The 17,161-nt window shown below is 39.2% G+C and overlaps 1 protein-coding gene across 1 annotated transcript in view; it reads left to right on the forward strand.

Moving 5' to 3' along the window:
- Positions 1 to 1,083: 1,083 nt before the first annotated feature.
- Positions 1,084 to 17,161, forward strand: part of UBAP2 (ubiquitin associated protein 2) — a 129,236-nt gene continuing 113,158 nt past the window's right edge. Inside the window, exon 1 of the mRNA XM_054582913.1 lies at positions 1,084 to 1,209. The gene's annotated coding sequence lies outside the window, so the exon portion shown is untranslated. The remainder of the gene's footprint in view (positions 1,210 to 17,161) is intronic.

The following is a 17,161-nucleotide window of genomic DNA, read 5'->3' on the forward strand; positions in this document are numbered from 1 at the left end:
TGGAATTGAGAGGTAAGGCCTGCTGGACTATAAAGTCCATGTATCTAGCCAACCTGCGATACTGCCTTTGAAGATCAAATAGATCAGTAAATTAGAAAATACTTTAAACTCTAAAACACTGAACTACAGTTATAAACCATTATCTCCTTTTTTCCTTCTTAATTCCTGATGTTAAAACAGGTCAGGTCTTTTTTGAGGATTATTCATTGGAAAGAAAATCTGGTTTGGGTACGAGCCAGGAAACAACTGAAACGGGGACAATCCTTTTCTCAAAGGGTTGATTACATGATTTAATAAAAAAAGTTGTATAAACGGCTCACATCGAATAGGCGTTCAATAAATGTAAATCTTTTCAGAAGGCGCCTGGGAATGCAGAATTCGACCCACATTTTACAAGACAAGCCTCTAGACCCTCCGGTGCTATAGAGGTTCCTTTTGAAGCCCGCTTGGTGCCGGCGGTACGATACCGTGGCTGGCCGTTGCCGTTTTCCCGCGCAAGGAGCGGGGCGGCGCGCGACTGTGGATGTGGAAACCCTCCCTCGCCGGGACTACTTATCACAGCAAGAACCACGCGCAGACACCTGGCAGGAGGCTCCCACTAGTATTAGTCTCAGATGCCAGACCTGTCCCCTTACCATTTCGGCTTTCCCTCGGCACTAAGTCTTAAACGCACCGCCTGTAAACCTGCGAGGGAAAGGGTGCGCTGTTGGGAGCCTGTGCTGTGCTGTGCAGCGCAACAGACCAGGAGTGGTAGACCCTAGCGCAACGTTTGTTGCCTTGAGTGGTTGGACCCTGTCACGTGAGTCAAACAGGAAAGAGAGTTGGCAAGCCCTGTGAGGTCATCACAGCGCGACAACGAGCTGTAGTTTTGGATTCTGTGGGTAGTTCGCCCTCGATAACCCGGAGTGCGAGAAATCCCGTAAAATCTCCCTTATCTGCTCCATCCCCGCGCCTCCCTGTGCTTCAACGCTTTGGGCCTTTCCGGTTGGTGTTGGGAGTGGGTAGAGGAAATGATGCGTCCCTCGGGCGGTCTGATTAGCCGCGCACCAGAGACGCGTGGTGGCTCCTCCTTTGCCGGTGACGTAGAGATCACGTGACTGGACGGGACGCCTCTGCCGCCGCCGCCGCTTTGTAAGAGGCACATTGGCAGGTAACGAGCGGCGGCGGCGGCAGCGGCGGCTGGTGCCGAGTGCAGCGAGAACAGCCTTGGTAATTGGCATTCTCTCTTTCTCCTTCCCAGTTGTAGGGCCCTCAGTGCTGCGGAGTGCGCTTTCTAACGTAGGGTTCAGCTCTTCTTTCCTCCAACCCCCTTAATCCTCCCCCAGTGCCCACCCGTGAGGACCGGGCCGAGCTTCCTTCGCCGGCTTCCTACGTCCTCACTATGCCCAGGCCCGGGCGTCCTCCTTCCTCTCCTCGACCTGTTGCCCGTAGCTTGTTACTGCCTACCCGTGTTCTAGTCGGCCCGGCCCCACCCAGCCCCAGGGGGCGCGTTCCCCTCCCCTCCTGGTTTCTGCCCTGAAGGGAATGGTTTTTTCCCCTCCCACCTCGGTCCGTTTCTGACCGTCCTCTGGAGCTCCCGCGCCACGCTGACGGTCCCCATCATGACCACCTTTCCGTTTATACGCCTGTCGCTCACCAGTCCTGGGACTGGACCTTTTAGAGACCAACTTCTGCGCTCTCCAGCCTTTCCCGGCTTACCCGCAGGCATAGTTCAACTCTACTTCTTCTTTTTGTTCTGGAAGGCTTTAGTGTCAGACTATTGGGACTCAGTTTTCTCCTCAGCCCTCGTTCCTGTTGGCGCTTAGTAAACTAAAGCGCTCTCTGTTATAATACAGTTGAAATGTTATTCTTTCCTTAGTGTATTACATCTTTTTTTGTGTCTGAATCACTTTCTCACTTGGCCGTCCCACCTTTTCCTCTGGGTTATCAATCTCATTAATTGTTTAGTCTTCTGAAGTGCCGCGACTGTGGACTCTTATCCTTGTCCTCTCTAGGAGGTGATCTTATCATCATTCCTGTTATTTCCTGTTTGACTTAATCCTGTAGTTTACTACCACCTCACTTGGATATTGTTTCTGTTGTATATCCACAGTATACGGTCTGCCAATATTTTAGACTTACTTTCCTCAGCACCTGTGTGTCCTAACAATTGAGAGCCTTTTAAGGTCTCCAGAAGGTATCCAACGGTCATCTTTTATTTGAAAAGCATATGATTAACATTTTGGGTGAACCCAGTTACTTTATATTTTCTTTTCTATTATGATAGTAGTTTTTAAACCAAGATAAATGCAAGTAGTGCTTTCCTCACTTTTTTCCTTGAAATGTACATCCTTTTTAGTGTTTATTAAAAGGTGGTTGGAAGATGGACTTAATACCTAAGAGCTCCTGTATCATAGGCATTAGGTGCCTAGATTGGGATGGTACCTATGTCTTAGGAAGGGAAATAAATCTCACTCTTCAGGAGTGTCCAACCTGCGACCTGAAGATTGCATGCGGCTCAAGATGACTATGAATGTGGCCCAACACAAAATCGGAAATTTACTTAAAAATATTGAGATGTTTTTGTGATTGCATGTCTCAGTGTATTTAATGTATGGCCCAGAGATACCAAAAGGTTAGACACCCCTGCATAATAGGGCCTTCCAGTATGCCAACATTGCTTACCTTCTTGCAAGGGCTGCTCCTTGGCTTTGGCTATCTTCTGATTTGTGTGAAGGCTTCCTTTATCTATAATTAGGCAGAAATGATTTGTTTTCCACCCTGCTCTTATGCATGCCCCCAGTGAGTTCCTCCTGATTTTTCCTCCTTATGGCTAGTTCACATCTGTAATGAGATTTCTCTCCCTTCCTGTCCAACTTGTTCCCCACAGCTCTGATTTCCCCTTTTTGCTTTCTTGTTTCTTATGATTCTCAGTAATTAAGAAACAATTCAGAGAAGGGAGATTTGTGTTATGATTGAAATGTGGCTGTAAATGGTGGCATGGGAATAAGGCCATGGGAAAAAGGCTTGTGGTAATTGCCTCTCCTGCCTGTTTCCTGCTGCTCTGGTTTCCTCTGGCCTCTCTCTTTAAATATGGGCTGGACCAGCAGTAGTCACATGGACCTGCCTTTAGAACAAGGCTGGAACAACAATAACACCTCTGCTTCCCTTTCCTGGTAACTAAATGGTGCAGCCTGTGCAGTGTTCACTACAGTGTCTCATGATATTAGCCTGAGTGACTTTTATTGTTTGGGAAGAAATAGGAGAACATGGAGAAGAATAGGTTTAGTTAAGTATGCACTGTGTATTGATGGGAACTGGTTAATATCTCTACTCCTTTAGTTATAAACCACATCTGGAAAGTATAAATCAGTTTTGAAGATTTGAACTGGTCTGAGCTGAAGCTTTCACTTTGTAAGGGTTAGTCTTGAAGTGTTGATTCTGTAATTTATGTTTGGTTTTTTTTTTTTTTTTAAACGATGCAAGATTTTGTTTGTTTAAAGACATTTCTTTTTGGTGTAAGTGTATTATGAAGGATTAATGTCTGCTCAAAAGAAGTGGTCTGTGTGAAGTCACAGGCTGATGTTTCTCTCCTCTTAAAAATCTTACTTCTCTTTGTGATGTAACCTGTAGGTCAGCAAATACAGTTTGTTCTTAGTTGTTAATTTGAGTAAATGGAGTATCTTTAAAAGTTGAGTGTTATGACACCTGTGGTGTTGACTGGTGAGGTGGTGAATCGTTGATACATCTTAGAAGCAGCTGTATTTTTCTGCTCTCTCCCCTCCCCAACTCCCCCTTCCCCCAAAAGACTGGAGATGTAACTTGAAGGGAGCAAGAGGCAATATAATAAATAAGAGGCAAGATTTATAAGGAAATACCACCATGTAAGTCTGTAGTAGGTTTTGAAATAGTTTTGGTCCAGTTATCTAATAAGTATTTAGGAATAGAATTTTTTTTCTTTTTTAAATCCAAGAACCACATTAATCAGTTTTGTTTAGACAGTTATAACGCAAACTGCATTTGTTTTTTTTTTTGTTTTTGTTTTAGTTTTGACAGTGTTTTTCTCATTGATGCTACATGTCCTGTACTTTTTAAATTGATTTCAAAGAAAGAGAGAGAGAGAGGAAGAGAAAGAGAAGAGAAAGAAACATCAATTTGTTTTTCCACCCATTTATGCATTCCTTGGTTGATGCTTATATGCGCCCTGACAGGGGATTGAATTCGCAACCTTGGTGTATGGGGATCATGCTCTAACCAACTGAGCTACCTGGCCTGGGCTGTCTTGTACTTTTTAAAGAAAATAAAGTAAATTATTTTAGTTTTGAAATGTTTTTGCATAGGTTTTGAAGACCAGATTTGTGAATTTCTGGCTGATGTAGCATGTATACTAGAATGAGTTTCAATTTTAAGATAACTAATTTTCATGCTGGCGCTAAATTGAATTGGAACCCAGTTGGAATTAATTAATTTCATTTTATTATTATTTTTTAATCTTCATCCATGGATATATTTATTGGTTTTTTAGAGAGAGAGAGAGGGAGAGGGAGAATGGGAGGGAGAGAGAGAAAGGGAAACATCGGTTTGTTGTTCCACTTATTTATGTGTTCATTGGTTGATTCTTGTATATGCCCTGACTGGGGATTGAATCTGCAACCTTGGCGAATCAGGACGATGCTCTGACCAGCTGGACTACCTGGTCGGAATGTGTGTTTTTTGAAGGGTGGGATTTTTCATTTGATACCAGGGTTTGGCATTCTCAAATCATTGAACAGGAATAAGTGGGCCTAAAAATAGACAAGTTAAACTGAAATAGTTTAGGAAAAAAGTGATTGGCTTTAGGATTGATTGATAAGCCTAACTTTAAATAGTTTTCTAGACCAAACCCAGTCCCCCTTCTCCTTCTCTCAAATTAATTAATGAATTTTCAATTTAGAGGTTTTTTGGGTCAGGTTGGCTGGTACTATTTTACCTAACAAAATATATGAGCAAAAATTTGGAAAAAATTTTAAATGTAAAAATGACTTAATAGTTTAACATTTTATTATATCCTTGCTCTTTTTTTTAACACAATGTATATAGTTTTTAAAATGTTAGAGGTTTATGAAATATAAAAACACATGTAGAGTTTTCAAAAACAAAAATAAAATGACCAAGAAGTAGGATATTACAGCTGTCTAAAAGCCCGCTGTGTGTGCCATCTCCCAAGGCATTACTTTCTGTCTTTTCCGGAGGTAACCATTAGTCTACATTTTGGGTTTATTATTTTTTTAGAATAATTTTTACTTCATATATATGTATGTCCATAAACAATATATACTCTGTTTTTTTTATTAATTAGTGAGCTGGGAAGAGAGAGAGAGAGGGAGGGAAACATCGATGTGCGAGGGAAACATTGATCAGTTGCCTCTTGCACGCCCCAACCACTCCAGCCTGGGACCTGAAATTGTAACATAGGCATGTTCCCTGAACAGGAACTGAACCAGCAACCTTTCGGTTTGCGGGATGACACCGAAACCAAAGCCACATCAATCATGGTACAATATATAGTTTATTATTACTTTTTAGTCCTCACCTGAATGTTAATTGATTTCTTTATTTTTTAGAGAGGAAGAGAGAGACAGACAGACATTGATGTGAAAGAGAAACATTGATTGGTTGCCTCCCCTATGTACCCAAATTGGTGATCAAACCCACAACCTACATATGTGCCCTGACTGAGAATCGAACCTGCAACCTTTTTGGTGTAGGGGATGGTGTTCCAACCAACTGAGCCACCTGGCTGGGGCAACAATATGTAGTTTTCAGTTGTGATCTACATGGCATTTCATGATTCTTCTGATACTTCTTCATTTTTAAATGTTTTAAGATTCATCCATGATTAATTCTTAACAGCTATAGTTCACTTTCAGTAGTATGGTAGTTCATTGTAAGGATATGCCACAGCCTGTTCTATTGTGATAGATGTTTGTCTCATTTACAGTTCTTTTTAAAAAAAGATTTTATTTATTTTTAGAGAGGAAGGGAGGGAGAAAGAGAGGGAGAGAAACATCAGTGTGTGGTTTCCTCTCACACACTCTTCACTGGGTATCTGGCCCACAACCTAGGCATGTGCCCTGACTGGGAATCGAACCAGTGACTGGTTGGTTTGCAGGCCAGGACTCAGTCCACTGAGCCACACCAGCCAGGGCATCATTTACAGTTTTTTTTGATTACAGGTTATAGTTGTCTCCTTGTGAACATTTGCATGCCTTCTCTCTCACTAAAACAGATTTCTCAAGATTATATATGTAATTGGGAATGGAATTTTGGGGCTGTGTGTGGGATATATGTAACTTTACAAGGTAATCCCAGGTTTTTCATGGTGTTGTACAGTCATTCTTAATTTGGCTCCTCATTGGAACACAGAAAATTGAGTGTTTTCTCAGTTCTCTTGAGGCTATTACATAATTGGTATCATTCTAGTAGTCTAGGAAGGAAGTTTAATTCATATGTATAGTGGATACTTTAGACATTGGAACTTAATTTTCAAGACTGAATAGTTAAGAGTTCTACATCCTTGCCAACATTTGGTACTGTTTTAATTTTTAGTTTTAGCCAGTACTAGTGGGATGTTTTAATTAATTTTATTTTATTTTTTAGAGAGAGGGAGGAGGGGGAGACACATCCATGTGTTAGAGAAATGTTAATTTGATTGCCTCTTGCATGCCCCCAGCTGGGGCCCTGGCCCACAACACAGGCATGTGCCCTGACTGGAAATCAAACCTGCAACCTTTCAGTTTGCTGTACGTCGCCCAAACCTCTAGTGGGATGTTTTAGATACATTTTTTTATGAACACCACATGATCGGATTTTTACTTTACCAATACAACTTGCCAACTTCTCTTTTAACTGGAGCATAAAGACCATTCACATTTATTGTATATATGGATATTTTGGATATATTTCTATCATCATAGCCTTCTACTTACCTGGTCTTTACTGTTTTTCTGCCCTTTTTGCAGTTTCCAGTTTTTTTGGGGGGTTTCCTCCAGCTTTTTAATTTAAGATTTTCAGATCTATAAAAGCTGAAAGAGTATAATAATGAACATGTGTATGCCTACTTAACATTTTGCTACATTGACGTCTCTCTATACTATACACATTATCTTTTGAGGCAAAATAATTTAAAAGTGCAGACATCTTGACATTAATACCTAAATATTTCCTTAGCAAGCATCTTTTTACAACAAAGAGTTTCTCTTACAAATAACCACAATAATGCTATCACACCTAGGAAAATGAATAGTTATTTAATAATATATAATGTATAATATCAATAATTACATCTAGTACAAATCCACATTCAGATTTTCCCAGTTGTTTACAAAATATCTTTTATAGTTTCCTTTCTTGTCCAATCAAAGTTTCTGATTTACCCTATTTATATATTGTCACTGAAGCGCAGTACGGAGTGAAAACCCATTTCTTTTTTTTAAAAGATTTTATTTATTTAATTTTAGAGAGAGGGGGAGGGAGGGAGAAAGAGAGAGAGAAAAACATGGATCAGTTTCTTTTCACACACCCCCAACTGGGGACCAGACCTTCAACCTAGGCATGTGTCCTGACTGGGAATCGAACTGGCAACCTTTTGATTTGCATTCGGGTGCTCAGTTCACTGAGCAACACGAGCCAGGGCTCCATTTCTTAAATGATTATTTTCTGAGATGTAATTGCCTGCCAGAGTCACTTGAGAATATGTTTGATTTTAGAGAGCGAGGAAGGGTGAGAGAGATTGATGTGAGAGAGGAACATTGATTAGTTGCCTCCTGTATGCACCCAACCTGGGATTGATCCTCTAACCTAGGTATGTTCTATGACTGGGAATCGAACCTGCAGCCATTTGGCATTTGGGATGATGCTCCAACCAGTTGAGCCACCTGGGCAGGGCACATTAAACAGATTCTTCGGGTCAACTTTTTATAGTAACTTACTGAATGTTTCAATTTTTTTCCTCCAATCAAGGTCTCAGTGTATTTTATTTTTAATTTTTTAAAAATTTCTTGTGATTGGGAGTGTTGAGGCACTGGTGGAAAAAAATAACCTTGTATTTTCAGAAGAACCTAGGTAGTAGTTAAGGAACAAAATCCTTGTTAGTTAAAATGGACCATTTGCTATTTTATTATCACAGAAGAGATGCATTTTTTAAAAATTATTTTATTTCTTTATTTTTAGAGAGAGGGGAAGGGAGGGAGAAAGAGAGGGAGAGAAACAGTGATTGGTTGCCCTGACCAGGGACTGAACCATCAACCCAGGCATGTGCCCTGACTCAGGAGTCAAACTTGTGACCTTTTGCTTTGTGGGATGATGTCCAGCCAAGTGAACCACACTGGTCTGGGCTTTATTTTTTAAGAGACAATTTGAGCTATTTAGTTTTTCTAATGCTTATTTCGTTTTACTGAAAGATCCTAGCTGTAATGGGATATAGCAGCATATCATAAACTAATTTATATACTCTGATAGTTTAGCCATCTGTGGGACAAAAAAACGACCAAAGGATTTTATTGGAATGATAGTTGGTTTTAGGTGTACAGTTTGGTAGATGCTAAAAATCATTGCTTGTACCCTTAAAAAGGATGAGCTTTATGGTATTCATTATATCTCAGTGATGTTATTTAAATTGGTTGAATTAATAGGTAATACTTTGAAATTAACAGTATCAGCAGGGAAAAAAGTGGTCAGTGTACATTAATCTTAGAGTTGCTACCATTTATGGTAGTTATGCTCTGGACAAAGCACTTGCACATTATCTTGTTTGGTGCTCTTTACGGAGAATCAAGTACTTGACTCTTGAGAAAAGAGTCTCAAGAAAGAGTCAAGTACTTGACCCAGGGTTACCTGATCTATTAATTTACGGAAACCAGGACTATGTGACTTTCAAACCTGTACTCATAATCATAATACTGTACTGCTTTACCTATCCGAAATACTGCTATCTGGGAATACAGCCAAGTATTAGCTGATAAGTCAAACAGTGTCCACATTTGTGATATATAATGCTGAGATTTTGCACTGGGCGGGGAATAAAGAATGGGTGTGAGGTGGGGTCCTTGAACTTCTGTATATGGTTCTACTAGTCCTATTTGTATAATTCATCCCACTTCTATCTAATGTATTTTGCCATGTATAATGCACATTTTTTTGCCCAAATTTTTGAGGGAAAAATAAGGATGTGCATTATACATAGGTAGTGCCAGAAATACCTTGTACCTGTTCTTGTGTTTTGTAATTATTTGTTACATAAAATTTCTTGTACTGTAATACGGTAAAAAAAAATAACTGCTAAAATTTCTTTATAATACAAAAAACAAGTATCTAAATATAAATAAATAAAAAATTGAAATAAGTTAAAATGTAAGATTTTTTTCCCCTGAAAGTTTGGGCCAAAAATATGGGTGTGTTATACATGGAAAACTACAGTATTTTATATGTTGGGGTTTAGTCAGAGGTTTGGTCTGACCTCATTTTTGTAGTACAAAACTAAAAGTATTGACCTTTGCTTTGGTTTTTTATTCTTATCTTACTAGCTCTTCTACTCAGTATGGTGAGCTGGTCTTTAAGCCCTCTGCCAATTTATGTGCATCCTAAGAGGAGGTCAGGCTTAACAACACTAAGAAGTGACCGTTGATAGCGCACCCTGAGAAGGGAGACAGAGGAAAGCTATAAAATGACACTTAAGAACTCAAGTTGCTCCCTGGCGGGTGTGGTTCAGTGGATTGGGCACCGGCCTGAGAGCCCCAGGGGGTCACCAGTTCAGTTCCCGGTTTAGGGCACATGTCTGGGTTGGGGGCTGGGCCCCTGGTGGGGGGGGTGCACCAGAAGTGGCCAGGCATTGATCTTTCAGTCTCTCCCTCCCTTTTCCTCACTAAAAGTAAATAAATCTTAAAAAAAAAGTTGCTATTAAGTAGAGCTTTTTAGTATATCATTAAATGTCCTTAAAATGCCACAGTTATGGACATTGAATGGTGCAATTGCTGGTTACATTGAGGGACAGAAAATGAGTAATTGTGGGAGACATATTCAGTTTGCTGTTGAGAAAACATGCTGGTGGAAGGTGGAGGCAAAAAAGCAGGTGCAATTTGGGAGAATGGCAGGGCCAACCTGACCAAATTGTAGGGATCAGAAATTAAAGAGCTGTGTTTTATCACGGAGTAGATAGTTTGTGAACAGAAGTTGATGGATTTTAGCAGTGTTCTAGAAGAATAACAGTCTGCATCAGTTTCACAATTTACATAGTTCAGACAGGTAAATAGGGCATGAAGTTTCAGTGGACTAGAGGCAATTATTGACACAGTAGTTGATAAAAGTGCCTTATGACTGCTGGGTTGTATAAGGGCAGATCCCCCCAAAACCAGCATTTATAAAAAATTGTGTATTCTTACATATTTAAATTTCAGTCACCTTCAAAGTACTCTCCATTTGATGCACTGCACCTATCAAGACGTCTTTTCCATTACTCAAAACAATTCTTGTTCTTGAACTCATAAATTTTGATGCTTTGATTAGTGCTCTTGTTTGTTGTTTTTTGTTTCACCTCTTCCACGTGGGCAAAACGTTTTCCTTTAAGGACTTTTTTAATCCGGGAAACAAGAGTGTGTTTGGGTGAATAGGGAGTGTGGGGCACAGGGGTCATGACATTTTTTTAAATTAAAAACTATTGAACACGCAGCATGGCGTGCACTTGTAAATCACCCATCATTAAATGGGTAAACACTGAGTCTTCAAAAAAACATTTGCTGAAGCTGAATGCAGCCTCTCACAACAACGCTAGTTGGTACGCTGATGCAGATGGATTCCTAGAACACCCACCTAGTGGAAGAAGGCTGTACTACAAGGGGCCTGCCTTCCAGAAGATAAATCCAAGTTGTTTTTTTTGAGTCTTCCCCTTGTATATGTGACAGATCGGCATATCAAAACTAGTACTGGACAAGGGTTACCTAATTTACTCTTAGACCACAAGAAGGAGGCTTCAGGTACAAACAATGACCCTTAGTTGAGATACCTCTACTAAGTTGATGGCAGAGAATGTAAAGGAAGACATAGGTTTAAAAAGCCTTAAATCCTTTATGACTTAAATGTGTGTGGGAAGAAATAGTAGCATTAAAAGAATGGCTTAAAGGGTTTTGAGCTCTGGCACACTTGACAAATATTGATCACTTAGAAAATTTTGGAAGTTTTCAAATGACATTTTGAATGAATTTCATTATAGGTGTAGGTATCTAGTAGGCTGAATATCTGGAGAGACACAAAGTCTAGCTTTTGCTTTGAAGTTGGAGGCAATTACTGATGCCAATAGCAAAATCTTTGTATCAAGGGAGAATGTGCTCAAGAATTTAACAGTTTTACATTCCAGGGGTAGAAGGATGTGATACTGTTGAGGATTTGAGAACAGAGAACCAGGATGGTGTGTCTGAGAAGCCAGGTGAAGAAAATGATGAAATATAGTGAATGCCAAAGACAGATGAAAGAATGAGAACAGAAGAAAGATTTAGGTGATTTGCATTCTCCTAAATTAGGAGGTCATTGGTGACATAGGGATTAGCATTTTTCCTTTTGTTAGGGCGCTAGAGTGATGGAAACCAGATTGCAAGTTAAGAGAATGTTTAGTGAGGAAATGGAGGCAATAAGTTCTTTTCTTTTTGAGAAATATAGCTTAAGTGATCATTGCTTACAAGATAGAACATGCAGTTTCCAAGAGTGCTTTAAAGGTAATTTCTATAAATCTTTGTTTTTGAGATTAGTTTGCATATAAAGAATAGTCGTGAGGAGGAAAAAGGGGATATTTTCTCAGTAGTGATAGGAGATTTATTTATTAAGAAATTTTGTATTAATTGAATGAGAACAGCCTGGTGCATAAGTGATAGGTATGTCTACATTTAAATGGGTTTACATGACTATATTTTGATACATTTGTCAGGTAACTGACATTTATATATTATTTAAAACTTTTTTTTATTGATTTAGAATAAGAGGAGGGGGAGAGAGAAACATCAGTTCGTTCTTCCACTTATTATGCCTTCATTGGTGATTCTATGTGCCCTGACAGGGGATCTATCTTGCGTCCTTGACGAATAGGGATGATACTCTCATCAACTGAGCTGCTCAGCCAGGGCAACTGACATTTTTTTAAAAGTTGCTTTTGGGCCTTGGCTAAGGGGTTCAGTTGGTTGGAGCATCATCCCATACACTAAAAGGTTGCAGGTTTGATTCTTGTTCACAGCACATACTTAGGTTATGGGTTCCACCCCTATTTGGGTGTGTGCATGGGAGGCATCTGCAGTGTTTCTTGCATTGATGTTTCTGTCTCTTTCTCTTTTTCTTTCTCTTTCTCCTTCTCCCTCTCTCCCCCTTTCATCTCCATTCTCCTCCCCTTTTCTCTCTCTGAAATCAATGAACATATCCACAGGTGAGGATTAGAAAAAATAATAAAAGTAAAAGTTGCTTTTGGCATGAGTAAAACAGTAGTATGTCATTAGAATAAAATAAATATGCTTTAAAAAAACTATTCAAGATTTTATATCCTGGACTCATGAGGAAAGTTGAAGAACTGTAATGAGAAACTATGGGTCTGAGTACTTTTTTTTTTTTTTTAAAGATTTTATTTATTCTTAGAGGAAAAGGGAGAGAGAAAGAAAGGAAGAGACATCAGTGTGTGAGAAAAACATGAAACATCCATAGGTTGCTTCTTGCATATGCGCATGCTGAGGCAACCTATGCATGTGCCCTGAACAGGAATTGAACCGATGATCTTTCACTCACCTTGCAGGATGGCACCCAGTCAGTTGACCTAACACTGGTCAGGGCTGAGTCTGAGTATGTTTTAAAAATTAGTCTTTTTTTCTTTTTTTTTTTGGCTTACAGTAACAGCTCGACATGATATAGCTGTCTTAGACTAGCTTAATAAGAGCTATAGGGAACCTTTATAAATCAGTTGTGAAATATTTGTATATATTATAACAGCTGAGGACCAAACAGTTCATGCACAGATGTGAAAAGTGAAAATAACCTGATAAATTGGGTTGGCCAAAAAGTATAATTTTTTTCCATACAACAATTTTGTTAGATTGTATTGTGACAGCTGTCATATCAGTGTGCATTTAAAAACTTACCAAAATTGGTGAATTTTTGTGTAGCCATTTTAATATTGAAGATGAAGAAAATACGCAGCATTTTTGATATATTATGCTTTATTATTTCTAGAAAGATAAATGCAACTGAAGCACAAGAAAAGATTTGTGCTGTGTGTGGAGAAGGTGCTGCGACTGATCAAACATTACAGAAGTGGTTTGCGAAGTTTCTTCGTACTATTGACATTTTGGCCAAATAATTCTTTACTATGGGGCTTGTCTTGTTCATTGGAAGATGTATAGCAGCACCCCTGGCCTCTACCCACTAGAAGCCAATAGTGGGAGATAGCTCACCTACTCAAAATATCCAAATCAATAAAGTTATTGGTGAAAATGAAAAATGTGTCTTATTTTATGGAAGAAGCTACACAGACTTTTTGGTCAACCCAACAGTTTATTTTTCCTTTGGTTTCTTTTTTTTTTTTTTGAAACAGTGCTGTTAGAAGAAGAGGTAAGACTGCTAATGAATAATGAGGGACTTTTGAAGGGATAGGAGGTCAAAGAATCATAAGGCAGCTGCTAGGATAGGATTCTAGATAAAGACAGGGTTTAGATTCAAGAAATTAAGATTGGAGTGGGACATTTCTGGAAACCACCATAGGCAATTAGATACTTTTCCCTTCCTGACTTTAGTTAACCTGAAAGAGAAATGTGAATATACCAAATAATTTTTGATGTTTTGTAATGTTGAAGAGTTCACCAGAACCCATTTCCATAGGCAGATTATATACACAGAATAGCAGATAACATTGTAGTTCCCTGGTCAGCCAATCCTGGATGAAGAGAGTTCAACCTTGTCCACCAGCTGCTTGAATCCTGACCCTGCCCTCAGCAGCTGTGGAGAGTAAAAGTATCAGCTTGGTCAGCTCCTGGCATGCAGGGCACAAGCAATTGAGCTGCATGGAATTGGGTCTCATACTAGAGTTCCTCGGCATTTTAGCTGCCTTACTCTCCTAGTTTGGGGGTATAGACTTCGTCTGTTGGCTACTCTGGGCCTCCCAGATCAGTAAAGGTTTTTAATCTAAATTAATCCTGTACCCTGCAGAAGTGAATAAGTGAATTTCCTCTGCAGAAAGGGGTTGAGAATGGGTATCTTCCTCCCTTCCTTTCTTTCTAAGATTTTACTTATTTATTTTTAGAGGGAGGTGAAATCAGTTGCCTCTTACACACCCTGAACTGGGAACCTTGCCTGCAATCCAGGCATGTGCCCTGACTGGGAATCGAACTGAAAGCCTTTTGGTTTGCAATCCAGCGCTCAATCCACTGAGCCATACCAGCCAGGGCATGGGTGTTTTCTTTTAAAATATTTTTTTATTTTTCAATTACAGATGACATACAATACTATATTACTTTCAGGTGTAAAACTTACAGGTATTAGAAAAAGCAAGAGCACAGATTGGAAATTAAATAAAAATAATAAAACAGAACTGGTACAAAAACATTACAAATGTAGAGCCAAAGGGAGCACCTATGGGTATCTGAAAGTCTGTTATGCTAGGTGGGGTTCTGACTTAGAATCATATCTTTCACATCAGATATGAACTATGCAAGTGGTGCCAACAGTAGGTATGTGGTCTTTTGTTTCTTTTTAAAAATTTTTACTTAGTGATTTTTTTGGAGGGAGAGGAAGGAAGGCAGAGAGAGAGACATCAGTTTGCTGATCCACTTAATTTTGCATTCATTTGTTGCTGCTTGTTATGTGCCCTGACTGGGGATCTAACCCACAACCTTGGCATATTGGGACAATGCTCTGACCATCTGAGCTGCCAGGCCATGGCTGGTAGTAATGCAAAGAAGAGGCAGCTGAGCCTCCGCTAGCATGGCTCAGTAGATTGAGTGCTCACCTCTGAACCAAAGGGTCTCTGGTTCAATTCCCAGTCAGGGCACATGTTTGGGTTGCAGGTCAGGTCCCCAGTTGGGGGCGTGCGAGAGGCAACCCCACATTTATGTTTCTCTCTTTGTCTTTCTTCCTTTCCCCCTCTCTAAAAATAAGTAAAATCTAAAACAAAACAAAACAAAACAAAACAAAAAACCCCAACCAAAAACAGAAGCTGAGTTGGAGTGTGTCGTATATCTATAATTGAACAGTTTGCCTTATAGTATAGTATAGTGGGTTGAGAGCACAGACTGGAGCCAGATGGCCTGAGTTCGAGTCTTGGTTTTACCACTCAATAGCTATGAATCTCTGTATGTCTTCGTTTCCTGTCTGTAAAATGGGAGTAATATTAGTATGTATCTCAGAGTGTTGTTGGGAAGGTTAATAACTTGATACTATGTATATTATAAAGTACTTCATTGGTGTCTGGCACATAGTGAACAGTAAATGTTTGCTGCTATTATTACGTATTGGATTTAGGCTTTTGGGAGTGAGTGAATAAGACTACCTACCTGTTTTTGCCATATAATCCCAGCACCATTGGATTCAGTATTGCGTGAACAGCAGGGGATCATAGGCATCAGGACTGGGGATCAAACCCACAACCTAGGTATGTGCCCTTGCCGGGAATCAAACCTGCAACTTTGGTTACGGGACGACGTTCCAACTGAGACACACCGGCCAGGTCACTGAGGCATTTTATCTTTAGAAAAGTCCTTGGAAAAAATAGCAGTTAATAAAACATTTTCTAAAAATGGTCCTCTACAGAGAAAGTCTTTGTAGTTTAATCAGGTTGGTTTATTCTGCTGGTTTACTTTTATGTTACAACTAATTTAGGCCATTCTTGTACTTTAAATAATCTAGGAAGCTTTATATGTTATTTTGAATGTGTTGTCTGTTTGACTTAAGTAAATTTATGAAAATAAAAAAAAGGTTAAAAGACATAGTAGCAGGTCTTACCTGTGTTAAAAGATATCTATGATATCTTTTTAATTTATTTTGAATGAGGTGGGGCAAATACAGGTTTTAAGATTTGGCTGGATAGCTTGAAATAACCTGGTGCTTCCTTTAGCTCAAGAACCTGTGATATGTATGTTTGAATTTCTGCTGAGTTATTTTTAGAATCTCTTGCTCTTGTCTGTTTCTATTCTAAGAATTCTCTTGGAACCTGTTTCAGGGTAGTAGAACTCTCATGGGTAGAGAGTGATAGAGGGGACGGAAAACAAGTGTAAACTGAATTCCTCTGGACTGGCAACTAGGTGCTTATTGCAGAAGCATTTCTATTTACTACATATAACTCTGTTTCCAGAAAAGAGGGCATAGAATTTTCCAGTATGACAGTATGTTAGTTAAAGGTGTTGATTGTTATAGTCTAGTTTTCATGCCACATTCATTTTCACAGTTTTTTGGTGGCAACAGTTTTTAAGGGTGTTGATTATTATTTTGGTAACTTATGCTGTTACCTTGATTTGTAAATTCACTGTCTCTAGAAGTTTTATATAAAATTAAATTTAAAAATTTGCCTGAACCAGCCCTGGCTGGTGTGGCTCAATGCTGGCCTGTGAACCAAAGGGTTGCAGGTTCTATTCCCAGTCAGAGCACATGCCTGGGTTGTGAGCCCGGTTCCCCATAGTGTGTACGCAAGAGGCAACCACACATTAATGATTCTCTCTCTCTCCTTTTCCCTCCCTTCCTCTTGCTCTAAAAGTAAATAAATAAAATCTTTAAAAATAAAAATTTGAACCATATAACCTGTTAACTTGATATATTTTCTGAACTCTTTTTTTCAGAGCATTTTGGTAACACTTTTTTCCTGTGCTTGCACTTAAACTCCTAATTTTATCTCTGAAAGATTTTTGCTAAATATCTTAAGCATTGACTTTTTTATGAACAGAAATTCAGCTATTCTGACATTTCAGTATTAGTGTGGAGAGCTATATTAACAGAAAATGAGCTACTCTGAATTTGTTTAGCAAGCATCCTTAGAAGCATGTTCTGGGTCATCATTTTTTTTTTTTTCAGTTTTTTTGCAACAATTGCATTTGCAATATTTATACCATTGGCCTGTTGCAGTAACAGTTTATGAATATATAACCCAGAGCAATAAACCTTAATTAAAAGAGAAAACTGATTATTCCCAATG

The sequence above is a fragment of the Pteronotus mesoamericanus genome, unplaced genomic scaffold (genome assembly GCF_021234165.1).
Source record: "Pteronotus mesoamericanus isolate MK-2021 breed Mesoamerican mustached bat unplaced genomic scaffold, CSHL_Meso_final contig_73, whole genome shotgun sequence".
Classification (NCBI taxonomy): Eukaryota; Metazoa; Chordata; class Mammalia; order Chiroptera; family Mormoopidae; genus Pteronotus; species Pteronotus mesoamericanus.